The sequence below is a fragment of the Bos grunniens genome, chromosome 25 (assembly GCF_055505025.1).
Source record: "Bos grunniens cultivar Pamir isolate PY7600 chromosome 25, Bosgru_T2T1.0, whole genome shotgun sequence".
Lineage (NCBI taxonomy): Eukaryota > Metazoa > Chordata > Mammalia > Artiodactyla > Bovidae > Bos > Bos grunniens.
In genome coordinates this window covers 29,888,804-29,903,731 of record NC_141189.1, presented here as the reverse complement: position 1 = coordinate 29,903,731, position 14,928 = coordinate 29,888,804, and the positions used below count along the sequence as shown (strand labels likewise).

Sequence of the window (14,928 nt, the reverse complement as noted above, 5' to 3'; positions counted from 1 at the left end):
GTAACTCCATGGGCTGCAGCACACCAGGCTTCTCTGTCCTTCACATATGGTACCCCCATTAAATCCTCACACCTCAAAGTATGGATTTATACCTTGTTTTACAGGTAAAGAGACTTAAGAGTTAGGGATTATGAAAGTAAAGGCACAGTGAAAGTAAATGGCAGAGATGGAAGTCCAACTCCAAAGCCTACTTTCTACCATAATTTGCTGTCTTGAAGAAGGGCTGGATGTGAAAACACCATTTCAGAAGTGGTAGCAATTTCGGCAGCAGGTCTGGTGGGATGATGACCAGAACTCAGATAGCAGCTTTGGAAATGGAAAGAAGGACACAAATGGGAGAAGCATCAATGGGCAGGCAACGGAATGTGGCAACGGAAGTATCTGCCTAGGAAGAGTCTGAATAACACCTAACCTTTAAGCCTTAGGAAATGATGGCGCTGTTAACAGAGCCTGGAGAAGGATCCAATTGTGTTGGGAAGATTAAATTCAGTTTTGATAGGGTTGGTTTTGATATAATCTATAAGCAAACAGTCTCAGCTGAAAATGTAGTAGATATTTGCTTAGAAATGAGAATTGAAGAGATCAGATAAATGGTTAAAGCAAGTATGAAACAGATAGGACTTAAAAAGTGCCTAAATTTAGGAGGTGAGACAACAGAGGAGACAGACTACAAAAAGAAGATTCTGAATCATGCAGCAACCAGAATCAAAGGCAGGAGAGAACTTGAAGGGAATGGCCCTTGGGATTAGGAGTGGAGCAGTAGGAATGCTTATTGCCTGGGTGTGCAGCAGGCAGAGAACACTGGGCGTCCTGGATGGTGGTTGCAGGGAGCTCTGGACAGGTACCAGACTGAGAGGCCAAAGGAAGCCCTGGGCAGTGTGGATGAAGAGGAGAATGGGCAAGTACCATGGCCAAGGCGATTTTGTCTGTTGGTGATCAGAAGGAACAAAGCCAAGTGAGAGAAGGCAGATGCTGGAGAGAAGGCAGATAATTAATGGACTCCAAGCCCAGTGCTTGGGATCCTGGGGGTGGAGGAAAGAAAGAGTGGTTTTGCCTTTCTTCCTTTCACACCTACAGAAAACCTGTTTTCATACAGATTTGGCTCTTCTTAAAAATCAGCGTTTAGAGTACCATGTACCCCCAACTTGGAACGGAACTGGCAAGCCACAATAAGTAACAATGAGCCCTTTTCCAAAGTCTGTTTCAATGACAAATGCTGCTGCTTGGCACTGAGGTCTGCTTGTGTGTTAAGCTGAAAGTAGGGACAGCCCAGAACCCCTCTGTTTGTAACCTGGCTGGATAGTTCTATTATTATTTAAAGCGTCCCTTTCAGCAGTTTAGGAAACCGAAATACATGCTGGCTCATGCTGTCTGGAAACTGAAAGTCTGTTGAGCAGCTCTCACGAGCCAATCCTGAGACTTGGTAAGGATTTTTATTTTGGTCGTCCTGCGCGCCTACTGTAACTGGGGCGGCTGAGTTGCTATGGTGATTTGTTCTCCAAACAGAGCGCTTTGCCTCAGTACCTTGAAGCAGCAGATCAATCTATTTTACGTTGGCTTGATCATGACATCAATTCTAGTTGAAACCTCTCCCCTGCTCCCCTCAGATTCGTGTGCAGGAATTTTAAATCGGGGCCAAGAGGGCACTAGCTAGAAGAATCACAACTCCCGCTTTGTAAACCTCGGCCTTCAGTATTCCTGCCACTGAGACTGTTGGCAGAATTCTCGGCGAGGGAGGCGGGTTGCAGCTGGGGGAAGGTTCATCACTGAAGCAATTATGTGGCTAATCGCTCCAGTGTATACACCGGCTGCAAGTTGTGACTCACGCTCCACTCTGCCGCTAATAGTTGGGGGTAGTGGGCAGGATGCACAGAAAACTCGGTTGCGTTTTCCTACTTCTCTTATCAATCTGCAAGTCGGTAAGATCTGGCCTTCAAGTGTGAGAAAGACAGACCTTCGCTCCACGACGTGGCCCTCCCTGTCTCCACCAGTAGGGGGCCCCATTGAGTCACCGGACACTTTAAGGATGACTGCACTTGAATGGTGGTGTATCTGCCTCTAATTCTTGCCCAATCCTGACATGGGAGGGGGGAAAAAAAAAGGAGCTGCCTGATTTCCAGCATGACTCATTATAAACAAACGGAGGACAGATTGACTGCCTCTTATCAGAAGCCGAGTATGCGCCCCAGGACTGAGGGTGAGTCACGCTGGAAGTCCCAAGTCTTTTGTTGGTCAGAGGGATTGTTTTTCCTGCGGAAGCAGTGGATTTGGGGCGGAGGCGGGAGTCGGGGTAGGGGTGTCGGGAACTAGGTGAGGTTGCTGTTGATTTCAACATTATCAGTGACCCCATGGTAAGCCCTGGACTCCTAGATGAGCTCCAATTCCCTCAAAACCAAAAAGGTTTCCAAACTGAAAAACTGGCCATGCATACATGGAAACTCATTTGGAGTTGATGGAAATGTCCAAACTCTTACAGTGATGATGTCACAACATAAACGTTGCCAGTTATCATTCAGGAAATACAATTTCCCTATGTGCTATTTATTGTATGTAAATTATACCACAAATATTTTTTAAGAAATAAACACAGTTAACACTTTGGTGGAATAAAAAAAAAAAAAAACCGGCCAACCCATTTTTATGGTGATTTATCCTGAAGCTCTTGGTATCCACCCTCACTGTCTCATCCATACCCATCTGTGGCTTTGTGAAAAGTGAAAGTGTTAGTCGCTCAGTCGTGGAGGATTCTTTGTGACTCCATGGACTATAGCCCATCAGGCTCCTTGGTCCATGGAATATCTCCAGGCAAGAGTACTAGAGTGGGTTGCCATTCCCCTCTCCTGGGGATCTTCCTACTCAGGGATCAAACCCAGGTCTCCAGCACTGCAGACAGATTCTTTGCCATCTGAGCCACCAGGGAAGCCCCTGTTGCTTTGTGTTTGGGTGCAAACACAGATGAAGTGCACACACCTAACACTGGTGTGCTGATCCCACACTCCTGGAGTGTATTTGGTAGGTGAGCTTTTTTTTCTTTTTTTTTAACTGACACATGACTGCAGGAATAGGTAAAGCACAGACCGGCAACAAATTTGGAGAGGAACAGATGCTGGGGAGCAAAGACAAAAAGAAGGCCCTTCCCTGTGCCTGCCTCCACCCGCTCCCTAGCAGCCTTGAGACTGGAGACATCTGTTTATGCCCCGGGTGCCTTTCCATTTCAGCAAATACAAGTCAGGTCAAGCCAACAGCGTAACTGCACCCACTTGTACTGCGCGGATGGGCGGTGCTGCACACGTGAAATGACTTAACACTTGGACCCCAGCAAACCCACGAGCAAGTTAATTTAGGGGAAAATGAACACATATGTGCTTAGATGGCAAAAAAGAACCAAGTGGCTTGGCAGGTGGGGCTAATCAAGAGCCACAGTGAAGGGAGGGGCGGTCCAGATGTTTTTAGATGTGATCGACCTCAATTGGGAAAATATGAATATGAGTTTCTGCGTGGGCTGGCCCATGAGCTTCTTCTGAAAAGTATGTGATATTTTTCTCCTTTCAGATAACACACCCGTGGTGGACAGGAAAAGTGACTTTTCCATCCTCCACCTAGAGAGATTCTCTCGATAATTCCTGCTTCTGGCTGATAACCTTTCGGGTAAGGTTTTAATTATTTCTTTCATTGTTCCGCCTGTCTGCTGCTGTCTTTTGGTGACCAAATTCGATGGACAAAACAAAATGATTTGGAAAATTTGACTGTCATCTGTACAAGAGGGTCATTAATGTAGGAGGGCTTTGTCATAATCTCTTCATCTGTCACTAACTGTGTGTGTGTGTGTGTGTGTGTGTGTGTTTGTGTGTATGTTATTTTCTGACTCCCTGGATTCTGAACTTACTCTGAAGGTGTGTCCTGGTCATAGTGGCTGATCTCACATACAACAGCAATGTGTCCTTAACATCCAAAGACAGTCCCAAATTTCAACTATTCTTCTGACATACCTTCCCCATAAATATATTCATCCTTTTTAGATTGCTTCTTGCTATATAGACATGCCTTCAAAATACCATAGGTTTAGTTCCAGACCACCTCAATAAAGCAAGTATCATAATAAAGCAAGTCACATGAATTTGGGGTTAAAGGTTATGTTTATACTGTACTGTGGTCTGTTAAGTGTCCAATAGCATAATGTCTAAAAAATGATACATGTACTTTAATTAAAGAATACTTTATTGCTGAAATATGCTCACCATCACCTGAGCCTTCTATAAGTCATGGCAGTAACATCAAAGACCGTGGATCACAGACCACCATAACAAATATTATAAAGAAAGATCTAGAAATATTGCCAGAATTACCAAAATGTGACACCAAGGCATGAAGTGAGCAGATGCTGTTGGGAAAATGCCAGTAGACATGATTGACACAGGGTTGCCACAGACTTTCAATATGTAAAAAAAAACCTGCAATATCTGTGAGGCACAGTAAAACAAGGTGTGCCTGTATAAACAGGATCTGTAGAAAGGATGACTCACTGAACAAGTGTTTACTCTTGAAAGCCAGGGTCTTCAACATCATTATTGGGAAAACAGTGCCAGTGAACTCAGCAAAACACTCAGGAAGCACCTACTATGTGACAGACAGTAAGTAGAATACGGCCCAGAGGCTAGAGTTACAGGTTGTTGTTTTTTTTTTTTTTCTTCCCCAAATCTTAAAAGAACCCTAAAAGCAGAGCCAGCTTTTGTATTTGTAATAATGGAATGACAGGAGAGTGTTACTTAGATTAAACACACACATACTCATTGCTGGAAATGACCAAACCTTCCAAGCACTGTGATATGCATTGCAGAGTTCTGAGATGCCATGAGCATAGGTTACCGAGGCTGTAAAAGTAGACTTTGTGGCAAACTGCCCAGCAAGGCCTTATTTCACATTTAATGCCTTGTAGGAATAAGATAGCAGGAGACGAGTCTTTCCAGCTGACGTGAGAGCTTAGTTGTCTTGAAAAAAGCCGAGGAACCAATGTCTTCAGTTGCTGAGGGTCTTGGGGCTATTCCCTGGTTTCACTGAGTGGTATCAGAGGATGCTTTTGAAATGGAAGAGAACTTGTATAAAAACAAAGACAAGCCCCAGGTAGGTCTGTTTAACTTACTTCTTAGTGCAGTTTTAGATGATACCTTTGCATATAGTTTGCAGTAGGCGCTCCAAACTTTTGATGTATGCCTTCAGACTGAATCTTCAATCTGTCGTCCAGACTCCAGCTCCCTATGTTTCCTCTAGTTAATAATTGTGTTTCCTTTATCATGTTCTAACTTTCATTTAACATAGGTTTTTCTTTCTTATTGGATGCCTGATACACAGAAGTGCATAATTTATTAATATCCTTGGTTCATGAAATGCATCACCATTGATCCGTGCTGCTGCTGCTGCTGCTGCTAAGTCACTTCAGTCGTGTCCGACTCTGTGGGACCCCATAGACGGCAACCCACCAGGCTCCCCCGTCCCTGGGATTCTCCAGGCAAAAACATTGGAGTGGGTTGCCATTTCCTTCTCCAATGCATGAAAGTGAAAAGTGAAAGTGAAGTCGCTCAGTCATGTCCGACCCTCAGCGACCCCATGGACTGCAGCCTACCAGGCTCCTCCGTCCATGGGATTTTCCAGGCAGGAGTACTGGAGTGGAGTGCCATTGCCTTCTCCGATTGATCCGTGCATGACCTGCTTTAATTACTTTTTTTCATATATGCTCCATTATTTGATTTGATTTTTTTGGCCACACCATGTGGCATGTGGGATTTTAGTTCCCAGACCAAGGATCCAACCTGCGCCTCCTGCAGTGGGAGAGCAGGGTTTTTAAAAAACAAAACAAACTTTTTTTTAACCAAAAAAGCTAGAACCTTGACAGTAAGATTATAACCTGCATCTAACCGTGTAGATCTACCCCTACTCTATTTACCTGCTTCTCCCAAGCCAAAGTGGACCCTGGTCCTGATGTCTGTTCAGTATGCCCTTCTTTTTATCTAGTCTCACTGTTTTATATGTATGTTATATGCATTCAGAAAAGTGTATGTGTCTATTTATGTGTATATATGTTCCTAATTTTATAGAAAAGACATCATGCTATATGTAATTTTTTAGAAACTATGCTGTTAAGATTCACTTATTATTGCACATTGCTGTCTTTCATTTGTTTGGGCTCCTCTATAATATTTTATTATATGAGCATCCCATAGTTTATCCAGCCACCCTCTCATTGCCAGTCATTTGAGTTGGTCAAAGATTCTTGATATTGTAAACAGTACTTTGATGGTTTCTAGCATTACAGGCAGATTCTTTACTGTCTGAGCCACCAGGGAAGCCCAGAAAATATAATAATAAGAGTAGGCAAAAAAACTATATCTAATTTTACTAACCAGAGATATCATTTCTGGCATTTTGACCTGTATCCTAGGTTGTTTCCTGTCTCTGTTTACCTATTCAGTTCAGTTCAGTTCAGTCTCTCAGTCGTGTCGGACTCTTTGCGACCCCATGAATCGAAGCACACCAGGCCTCCCTGTCCATCACCAACTCCCGGAGTTCACTCAGACTCACGTCCATCGAGTCAGTGATTCCATCCAGTTAAAGTGGAATCTTCCCATAGATGCTATTATATACAGTTTTTCTATATAATGAATCTTCTTCCACATTATTTCAGTGGTACAGAGTATTTCCTTGTGTGGGTGGAATCTAAAATAGTCGTCAAATGTGCATGAGAGACGCTGACCAATCTGAGTCGCTCTCACACACTCATGTCAGGCCTGGACTTTTTCAAACCGGTTCTGTATTGTTGACCCTTCCATTTCCAATTGTCCTCATTAGAAGGAATGGTGACATGCGTCTCTTCTACACTAAGCCTTTGTGCACATCCATGATAATGTTCTCAGGATAAATTCTGACACATGGGAATTCCTAATCAAAGGGTAAGAACGTGTTTTTACTTTTTGACATATCCAGCTCTGCAAAAAGGTTTTGTCAATTTATATTCGCATCAGCAGGATATGAGAACCCAGCCTCCCACAGGCTCTCTAAGAATAGCATTGTTGTGACTTTTATTAACAGTATCCCAAGTTCAATGTCATGTCACTATTTTAATTTGTATTTCTTCAATTACTATTGAGAGTAAATTTTTTCATCTGTTTTTCTCAGCCATTTGTTTTTCTCTCTCCCTCCCCACTCCACCCAGCACTTTGTATGAATTGCCTATTGGTGTCATCTCCCCTTTTTTGACCCAATTTTCCTTCTCTTATATACTTGTAAGAATTACATTTATTCATTTTAAATAAAGCAGTGTGTACACGTCCATTCCAAATTCCCAAACTATCCCTTCCTCCCATGCTTCCACCCAGTAACCATAAGTTTGTTCTCTAATCTGTGAGTCTGTTGCTCTTTGGTAAATAAGGTCATTTGTGTCATATTTTAGATCTCACATATAAGTGACATTATATGGTATTAGTCTTTCTCTCTCTGCCTTCATTTAGTATGATCATCTCTAGGTCCATCCATGTGGCTGCAGATGGCATTACTTCATTCTTTTTCTGGCTGAGTAATATTCCATTGCATGTATATGTGCCACATCTTCTTTATCCATTCATCTGTCGACACTGTTTCCATGTCTTGACTGTTTTGAATAGTGCTCCTATGAACATAAGGTACATGTGTCTTTTCAAATTACAGTTTTGTCTGAGTATACGCCCAGGATTGGGGGTGCTGGGTCATATGACAGCTCTACAAAAGATGTTTTCTTTACCTGCTGATGTGAAGTAGGACTTACTTATACTGGGTTTATGTGTACATTTGGGTATATTTCTATGCTTTTAATTCTCTTTCTGCTGATTGTTCCTATCATCATATAAGTTTAATCATTTTATAATAAATTTTAATTATTTGTTGAACAGATGCTTCCCTATTATTAGACTCTTTGACATTTTTATTGGCTAGCTGGCTATCCTCAAACATTTATTCCTCCAGATGAACATTTAAGACTCTCTTGGTCAAGTTTCCCCAAAAGAATTATGTTTAGATTTTTCATTGGAGTTGTATTGCATTTATGTTCTTTTGGTAAAAATGGACATCCTTACAACAATTTTAAGAAAATGGTGTGCTTTACTTCTCTTGTGTTGAAATCATTTTTTATGTTCTTCAGTAGCATCTCATAGTTTGATTCATATAAATGCTGCACATTTCTTGCCAAGTGAGCTCAAAGGTATTTGTTGTTATTGCAAATGGTAACTAAACTCTCTTTCCACCCCCAGCCCCTGGATGAGTTTTCTTTTTTTACTGCTCCAGGTCTTAGCTGTGGCACATAGGATCTTTGTTGCTGAGTGCAGGATCTTTAGTTGTGGCACACAGAATCTTTTTTTTGCCACAAGTAGGCTCTTAGTTGTGGCATGTGGGATCTAGTTCCCTGACCAGGGGTCAAACCCGGGCCCCCTGAATTGAGCACACAGAGTCTTAACTACTGGACCATCAGGGAAGTCCCTGCCATATAAATTTTTATTGATTTGGTAACTGGCCATCTTATTTGGAGAAGGCAATGGCGCCCCACTCCATTACTCTTTCCTGGAAAATCCCATGGGCAGGGGAGCCTGGTAGGCTGTAGTCCATGGGGTCGAGAAGAGTCGGACATGACTGAGCGACTTCACTTTCACTTTTCACTTTCATGCATTGGAGAAGGAAATGGCAACCCACTCCAGTGTTCTTGCCTGGAGAATCCCAGGGACGGGGGAGCCTGGTGGGCTGCCGTCTATGGGATCGCACAGAGTCGGACACGACTGAAGCGACTTAGCAGCAGCAGGCCATCTTATTGAACTGTCATTCATTTTAAGGGTTTTTCATTGATTCTTTTGGCTATTGCAGGTAGCTCATCACTTCATTCCCCTAAAATAATAGTTTTGTCTCCTTTTCAATGTTTACATCCTTTTTTCTATTTTTTGCCTTCTGCAAGGATTCAGGAATTCAGATGTCCATGGGACTCAGGGAAGTAACATAAATGAGCGAATTGGGCCCAGTGAGGCTCTGGCAAATGGCAGAGCCCAAGTCTTGCCTAGAGGGAGAAGTTCTTAATCAGCTTCAGCCATTCTCTGCCATTTGAGAAATAGGCCTCATGTTGATCGATGGTCAGATGTTTTTAAAGATATACCAAAGATCAGGTGTTTTTAAAATGTGAAATCTATAAGCCTTTTAAATGTTGAAAATGAAATCAAATGTTTTAAACAACAGGCAAGTCAAATATAGAATATCTGATGGTCAGGTTCAACCCAGGCTCAGAGTATGACACACTTCAGCTAGAACTTCCAGAATTTAAGAATCTATTGAGTTGGAACACCAGGCATTCTTGTGTCACCCTACTTTAGTAAAAATGCATTCATCATTTGACCTTTGTAGACTCCTAATTTATTATTTTTCACATGAAGCCTCTGTCTGTCTCCAATTTAACAGGATTATTACAGGAAGGAAGAAAGTTGAATTCTGTTAGTTGATTCATTGTTCTTCTTGATGGATGAATGGGATGAATCCAAACATCTTCTAATATTGAGCCACCCTTGCATTTGTGATTTGTGGAACTAAGCTACATTTAGTCATATTATTCTTTTATTATACAGTGGTATTCCACTTTCTGTCTTATTTAAGGGTTACAAAATAGGAAGGGAAAAGTTTCGTTCTGTTTTGTTTTTGCAGCAAAACTCACCTATTGCCTTTACCCACCTCCACCTCTGTCCCCTACTTGTTTTCTTGGGTAAATCATATGCCACTACTTAGCAGGAAGGGAGAGGCATTACTTCTAGGGTTTGGTTCCTGGTCAGGGAACTAAGATCCCACATGCCACTAAGCCCATGCACCACAACAAGAGAAGCCGGCTTGCCACAACTCGAGAAAGCCTGCACCCTGCAACAAAGACCCAGCACAGCCAAAAATAGTGTATCTATCAAAGTAGAAGTGCAATAGTTCTTAAGCACAGTTAGCTTAACTTAACAGCTCTTAAACACTTTAGCATGTAGTATTTCTATATACTCCCTTTCCATTACCAGGTTAGGTTACCAGGGGTAGGTTGGTTTGTAAAATTATTTAAGACACTTATAAAGTTTTTTATGTTCTGGAAACAACTCGATCCTATAGAAATTCTTCCTTTAAAAAGTGTTAGAAAAAGTGAAAATGTTAGTTGCTCAGTTGTGTCCGACTCTTTGTGACCCCCCACAGACGATAGCCTACCAGGCTCCTCTGCCCAGGGGATTCTGCCACTCCTAACCCCATCCAAATCGTCTGAGTTCACATCTCAGCAAAGTCGTGGAGAGTTCTTTATCAGCTTCTTCTTTATTCAACTTTTTGCCTCCTTGAATTTTTCGACCTCATCTTGAGTGGATTTTATTGTCTTATTTTGGTTAGTATTTTATTAGCATAAATTTAAATAAAGCATGCTTTTAACTTTAATCTTCTTTCATGTCTTTGTTTCTCATTCTTTTTGTATTTCTAAAACTATTTACTAGTTTTTGTTTTTTTTTTTTCTATGTAACCCTGCCAGAGGATTGTCTCTTTTATTGGTCTCTTAAAAGAGTTAGTTCTTTGATTTATCATACCAATCCTATTGTTTTTCTTTTTTCCAATTTGCTTATGTCTGCTTTTATCTTTCATTCTTTCCTTCTACTATCTCTAGATTTATTAGTTTTTATCTTAGTTGTTTTAGTTAATTGCCCTTTTTTTTTCATTTTTATTTAATAGTAAAATCACTTAACCTTTATCTTTTCTCCAGTGAGTAGCCAGCGAGCTGGATGCACTGTGAGAATGTTATAGTGAGGAGTGAGGGCCTGGACATAGAAAAGACCAAAAACGTATTTCTCTGTTAGGGATCTGACTATGGGTCCAAAGCACTAGTTGTTCAGATGCTGCTACTACCTCATCTCTTTTCTACTTTTGCTTCCTGCTGAATGCTAACTAGAGGGCCATGGTGGTCTCTAGTTGCTAGAGACTGAATGTTTGTGATATTGCTGTTGTTCGGTTGCTAAGTCATGTCAAACTCTTTGCGACCCCGTGGACTACAGGACACCAGGCTTCCCTGTCCCTGACTATCTCCTGGAGTTTGCTCAGATTCATGTCCATTGGGTCAGTGATGCCATCCAACCATCTCTCTGTCATCCCCTTCTCCTCCTACCCTCAATCTTTCCCAGCATCAGGGTCTTTTCTGATGAGCTGGCTCTTTGCCTCAGGTGGCCAAAGTACTGGAGCTTCAGCATCAGTACTTCCAATGGATATTCAGGGTCGATTTCCTTTAGGATTGAATGGTTTGATCTCCTTGCTGCCAAAGGACTCTCAAGAGTCTTATCCAGTACCACAGTTCAAAAGCATCAGTTCTTCATTGCTCAGCCTTCTTTATGGTCCAACTCTCACACCCATACATGACTACTCAATCATGTATTCACATATGTGATTCAAAGAATCACAGTTTTGACGATATGGACCTTTGTCCGAAAAGTGATGTCTCTGCTTTTTGATATGCTGTCTAGGTTAGTCATAGCTTTTTTCCAAGGAGTAAGCATATTTTAATTTCATGTCTGCAGTCACCATCTGCAGTGATTTTAGAGCTCAGGAAAATAAAGTCTGTCACAGTTTCCATTATTTCCCCATGTATTTGCCATGAAGTGGTGGGACTGGATGCCATGATCTTTGTTCTTTAAATGTTGAGTTTTAAACCAGCTTTTTCATGCTCCTCTTTCACTTTCGTCAAAAAGCTCTTTAGTTCCTCTTCACTTTCTGCCATAAGTATGGTGTCATCTGCGTATCTGAGGTTATTGATATTTCTCCTGGCAATCTTGATTCCAGCTCGTGAGTCACCCAGCCTGGCATTTCACATGATGTACTCTGTATATAATTTAAATAAGCAGGGTGACAATATATAGCCTTGACATATGACTGAATGTTTATATCCCCTTAAAATCGTAGTTTGCAACAACCTCCACTGTGATGGTATTAGGAGATGGGGCCTTTGGGAGGTGACTAGTCATGAGGGTGGAGCCCTCATGAATGGAATTAGTGCCCTTACAAAGAGACCCCACAGAGCTCCCTCACTGTTTCCATCACATTAGGATATAGTGAAATGACAATCTGTGAACTAAGAAGTGGGTCCTCACAGACACAGAACCTGCCAGCACTTTTACTTGGGCTTCCCAGCCTTCAGGATCGTGAGCAATAAATTTTTGTTACTTACTAGCCACCCAGTCTGCCCACAAATATGCCAAAAGATTTGGAAAACTCAGCAGTGGCCACAGGACTTGTCTGTCTTCATTGCAATCCCAAAGAAAGGCAATGCCAAAGAATGTTCAAACTACTGCACAATTGCACTCATTTCAGATGCTAGCAAAGTAATGCTCAAAATACTTTAAGCCAGGCTTCAACAGTACATGAACCAAGAAATCCCAGATGTTCAAGCTGAATTTAGAAAAGGCAGAGGAACCAAAGATCAAATTGCCAATATCTGTTGGATCATAGGAAAGGCAAGAGAATTCCAGAAAAACATCTACTTATGCTTCAGTGACTACGCTAAAGCCTTTGACAGTGTGGATCACAACAAACTGTGGAAAATTCTTCAAGAGATGGGAATACCAGACCACTTTACCTGCCTCCTGAGAAACCTGTATGCAGGTCAGGAAGCAACAATTAGAACAGGACATGGAACAACGACTGGTTCCAAATTGGGAAAGTAATACACCAAGGCTGTATATTATCACCTGCTTATTTAACTTCTATGCAGAGTACATCATGCAAAATGCTGGGCTGGATGAAACAAGCTGGAATCAAGATTGCCAGGAGAAATATCAATAACCTCAGATATGCATATGATAGCACCCTAATGACAGAAAAGTAAAGAGGAACTAAAGAGCCTCTTGATGAAAGGGAAAGAAGAGAGTGAAAAAGTTGGCTTAAAACTCACCATTTAAAGAACAAAGATCATGGCATCAAGTCCATCACTTCATGGCAAATAGATAGGGAAATAATGGAAACTGTGACAGACTTTATTTTCTTGGGCTCCAAAATCACTGCAGATGGTGACTGCAGCCGTGAAATTAAAAGACGCTTGCTCCTTGTGAGAAAAGCTATGACCATCCTAGACAGCACATTAAAAAGCAGAGACATTACTTTGCCAACAAAGGTCCATATAGTCAAAGCTACAGTTTTTCCAGTTGTCAGGTATGGATGTGAGAGTTGGACTATAAAGAAGGCTGAGCACTGAAGGATTGATGCTTTTGAACTGTGGTGCTAGAGAAGACTCTTGAGAGTCCCTTGGACAGCAAGGAGGTCAAATCAGGGAATCCTAAAGGAAATCAATCCCGAATATTCATTGGAAGGACGATGCTGAAGCTAAAGCTGAAACGCCAATACTTTGGCCACCTGATGCAAAGAGCTGACTCATTAGGAAAGACCCTGATGCTGGGAAAGATTGAAGGCAAGCGGAGAAGGGGATGACAGAGGATGAGATTGTTGGATGGCATCACTAACTTAATGGACATGAGTTTGAGCAAGCTCCAGGAGATGGTTAAGGACAGGGAAGCCTGGCGTGCTGCAATCCATGGTGTCGCAAAGAGTCAGACACAACTGAGCGACTGAACAAGAAGCCCACCCAGTCTGTAATATTCTGTTAAAGCCTCCTGAACAGACTACTAAAGGGCTGGACTCTGTCTTTCCATCAGTGATACTGTAACTGTGACCCTTCAAACTTTAACCCACTAGAATTCAAGGCCTCTCTGAATCAGTTTTGTCTTATTCAGGGGGCCCTAAGGCCTAAGTGGCAGTTGTTTGGAATTGCATCAGCCAGTCTCTGAATGCTACAGCAGGGCTTGACAGACAACTGCATGTGACAGGGAGATTTCCTGTCCTTCCCCATTTCCAACCTTAACTTTGAAGCATTCTCTACTCAACTCCTGACTCTGCAAGGCTCACACAAGGACTCATTGAAGAGCATTAAGATAAAGATAAAAGGCAGCCGACATGGAAAGCTGATTGAAAATATAGATCATCGTTGACAGTATAGGTTTGAGGATACAGATACAGTGGGAAGTGCAACATTTTTACAGCCACACCAAGTTAAGTCTGCCTGTAATATCTTGAAAAGGCTCAAGTTCAAGGCGCCCTGGAATGTCAACAGAGAACAAAATGGACTATGGTTAGGATACCTGACCATGACCTCTGATTACCAAGTGGAACTTGGTACGTGTGTGCATGCTAAGTCACTCCGCTCTTTTGTGATGTTTTGAACTGTAGCCCACCAGGCTCCTCTGTCCATGGAATTTTCCAGGCAAGAATGCTGGAGTGGGGTGCTATTTCCTCCTTCAGGAGATCTTCCTGACCCAAGAATTGAACCTGTGTCTCTTATGTCTCCTGCGTTGACAGACAGGTTCTTTATCACTAGCGGGACCTGGGAAGCCCAGAAACTTGGTACAGGATACAATGTAAATTTCCACTGGTCTGTTACAGGTGGTGATCAACATAGAGGACATATAAAATTGGGGGATGTGAGAATTGGGGTCCCTGAAGGAAAGTGAAAGTCACTCAGTAGTGTCCGACTTTTTATGACCCCATGGACTATACAGTTCATGGAATTTTCCAGGCCAGAATACTGGAGTGGGTAGCCTTTCGCTTCTCTAGGGGATCTTCCCAACCCAGGGATTGAACCCAGGTCTCCCACACTGCAGGTGGATTCTTTACCAGCTGAGCCACCGGGGAAGCCCAAGAATACTGGAGTGGGTTGCCTATTCTTTCTCTGGTGGATCTTCCCAACCCAGGAATCGAACCAGGCTTTCCTGCATTGCAGGTGGATTCTTTACCAACTGAGCTATGAGGGAAGCTGCTGCTGCTGCTGCTGCTGCTGCTGCTAAGTCGCTTCAGTCATGTCCAACTCTGTGCGACCCCATAGAT

At 42.3% G+C, this 14,928-nt stretch overlaps 1 protein-coding gene across 4 annotated transcripts in view; it reads left to right on the top strand.

The window, feature by feature from the left end:
• Nucleotides 1-794: 794 nt before the first annotated feature.
• Nucleotides 795-14,928, top strand: part of MRTFB (myocardin related transcription factor B) — a 317,022-nt gene continuing 302,888 nt past the window's right edge. The window contains exons 1-2 of one of the 4 annotated variants that reach the window (XM_086375689.1): nt 795-898; nt 3,553-3,648. The gene's annotated coding sequence lies outside the window, so the exon portion shown is untranslated. Of the gene's footprint in view, nt 899-2,069; nt 2,198-3,334; nt 3,401-3,552; nt 3,649-14,928 lie in introns of those variants that run through there. The other 3 variants (XM_086375686.1, XM_086375687.1, XM_086375688.1) reach the window with 3 other exon arrangements.